This window comes from Cryptomeria japonica, chromosome 5 (assembly GCF_030272615.1).
Source record: "Cryptomeria japonica chromosome 5, Sugi_1.0, whole genome shotgun sequence".
In the NCBI taxonomy this organism is placed as follows: Eukaryota; Viridiplantae; Streptophyta; class Pinopsida; order Cupressales; family Cupressaceae; genus Cryptomeria; species Cryptomeria japonica.
In genome coordinates, this window is record NC_081409.1 from 272,235,734 (window position 1) to 272,238,807 (window position 3,074).

The window sequence follows — 3,074 nt, forward strand, 5'->3', positions numbered from 1 at the left end:
GGGAGGGATATAGTGGGGCAATCTAGTCGGCTACCAAACACTCAAAAATTAAAAGATACTGAAAAAAACATGCCCACAACATTTTCCTTGGTGTTTTACAACCACAGAAACAATACACGTGACCCAAAGGTCAATCTCATCATAACGTATGCGTTCGGTAAAACAAAAGTATCAATAAGCCTATAAAATCCCACTCATTGCTCGTATTTTTGTCACAAAGAAAATTTGAAGCACCCTTGCCTTCTACCCTGAGACTTAGAATAACCCAAGACGTTCAACATGGCAAAAGCTGTAGGGATGCTCTTCATTCTCATAACTGAGATTTCTACCATGATGCCCATAATAGTATCAAGCCGTAATCTCTTCCCATCAATTCCCAATGTCCCAATAGCAAAAGGATCTCCAGTAATTCCTAAGGCTCCAATTGGAAGTGACACTACATCATCTCCTAGTGCAGCCTCAACAGCTAGCCCTCCACAAGGTTCTACTGGAGAAAAGCCATGTCCAGAAGGCTTTCCAAAGTTGGTGTCTTGTATAAGCTTGCTTGGCACTAATCTACGCTTTGGCGGAGGTAATGTTACAAAAGAGTGTTGTCCTGTTATAGAGGGAGTTTTGTCCATAGGCACAGCATTATGTTTCTGTAAAATACTTAAGGCTAAACTTCTGGGTATGGATTTGGTCATCCCAGTAGCTCTCCAGCTATTTGATACATGCGGTTTGAATCCTCCAGAAGGATTCACATTTCCAGATGTATAAGGTAAATGTAGATAGATGATTCATACTAGGTTTGATCTTTTCTATGTTATTGTTTTAACAGGTCTGATATTGTTGAATTTCATGTGCAGGTCCAGAAATAAGCTTGAAGATTGAAGATTGAAGAAGGGAAGATCCTAGTTATTTCTGGTGAATAATATGTATAATTGCCTATTATGTAGTTGGTCATATACGTTAAATAAGCATCATCTCTGGTGCAAATCTTTGTATTGTTTTTGTAAATGTTTTATTTCGCACATGATGTATTGAAATAAAACCTTCTCTGGTAATTGCTAGACCAGGTCTGCTTTACTGTCTAACTTATTGATACAATTTGGAATCGAAAACAAACACTCTCGTGCTCTTGACAATTCAGAGGAATATGAAAAAATATATCTAGCTTTTCATTGGCTTGAGAGATCAAACAGCATTATTGAAATGTAAGCCTAGATTACATAGACTACTATTGAGATATTAATCTTACTTTCTATTGAGAGGCAAAGTTTTGTTATAGTTTAACAAATATTTAGGGCAGTGAGATCTGTATTTGACCAGATAAACATGTTCTGAAGCATTACATTATTTGTCCTTGCATATATGATCAAGGTTTAAGCGTTCATGTATGCTTTCTCAAAATGTCTCTCTTATTATAAGCTCGTCGCTTCAAAGTTTTGTGTTCTATGTAGTTGTTTAATGGACTATTCATTAGAAAAATAATTGTATTATTCGATAAGAAATCTCAAAATGTCTCTCTTATTATAAGCTCATCGCTTCAAAGCTTTGTGTTCTATGTAGTTGTTTAATGGATTATTCATTAGAAAAATAATTGTATTATTTGGTAAGAAATCTCAAAATGTCTCTCTTATTATAAGCTCGTCGCTTCAAAGCTTTGTGTTCTATGTAGTTGTTTAATGGACTATTCATTAGAAAAATAATTGTATTATTCGGTAAGAAATCTCAAAATGTCTCTCTTATTATAAGCTCGTCACTCCAAAGCTTTGTGTTCTATGTAGTTGTTTAATGGACTATTCATTAGAAAAATAATTGTATTATTCGGTAAGAAAGCTAAGGAAACTTGGAATAGGTATTGTTACATACCTTTCAATATTTTTATTATTCATATTCATATTTTATGTAAGGTTAAAAAGACAAGTTATATATGTTTTTTATTGGTTATGATGTTTTTATTATTTTATAATAGTTTTATCAATATTATACAGTGAATAAACTTTTGATAAATATAATAAAAAGAAATGATTTTGAATGTACCATAATATATGAATATTGATAATTATTTATAAAATTATAAATGTATATGATTGATCTCAACAAAATAAATTTTAATATTTCAAATTTACATTGCATAATTTATCTTAATATTTTAACTATTTCAAAGCAAAATATATATTAAGTTATTATATCACACATAAACTACAATATCTTGTGTATAAGAAAAGCATATACTGCAAAAAAGTTGACCAGGATACACAAAACCATGTTCTACATATTTTATAACAACATGAAAGCACATAAATGTTATTATGTTGAGAGGCGTTCCCATGCAGCCACACCATGTTCATATACTAAAAAAGGAAACCTTAAGCAACTGACGTCTTTATACAATTCAAACATTACATTACAACTTACCTACATGTCACTACATTTATATCAAGAGGTGTTCCTATACATCCGCAACATGTCTGTGTACTTAAGAAAAAACCTTAAGCAAATAACATCTCTATGCAACTCAAACATGTTATGCTACAACTCACCTCTACATCATTTAAGTAATTGATGAATGTGAAAGAGGAAGTGCATGGAATGCTTTAATTTGTGCTTACATCTTTTCACAATTGTCTTATTTTAAAGAACTATACGTTTTCTCGAAAAAGTAGTGCACCATTACTATTAGACATTAAAGCTTGGAAATGGCTATAGAGCCCTTAGGATGCACCAAACATCTATTACAATGTATTATTAATGTATGAAGGGTATTAATATTTTGATGCATCCTAAAGATTGAATAGTTGTTTCCTCTGAGCTTTGTATGAAAGACGAAGATGGAGAATATGCTTGAGCTTCCCAAGTGCGTAAGAAGATTGGAAAAATCAAAACTCAATAGCTAGAGAAATGGAAGAATGCTTTGCATAATATTTCATGTATAAAAGGTAATATTTTCAAAGGTTAATATCCCATTCAAACTCATGGCAGTCAATTAATATTATATTATTGGAGGACCAAACATTTTCTTTCTCGAGAGAAACCTAAAATGTTGCTTTTGTATCTTTTTATTTAATAATTTTGGAGATCTTTTTAAAAGT

At 31.8% G+C, this 3,074-nt stretch overlaps 1 long non-coding RNA gene across 1 annotated transcript; it reads left to right on the top strand.

Annotated features, from left to right (window-relative positions):
* The first annotated feature begins 230 nt into the window (after positions 1 to 230).
* Positions 231 to 1,376, top strand: LOC131875619 (uncharacterized). The gene is made up of 2 exons (XR_009372438.1): positions 231 to 757; positions 846 to 1,376. It is a non-coding gene; the product is annotated as an uncharacterized LOC131875619 (long non-coding RNA).
* The last annotated feature ends 1,698 nt before the right edge of the window (positions 1,377 to 3,074 follow it).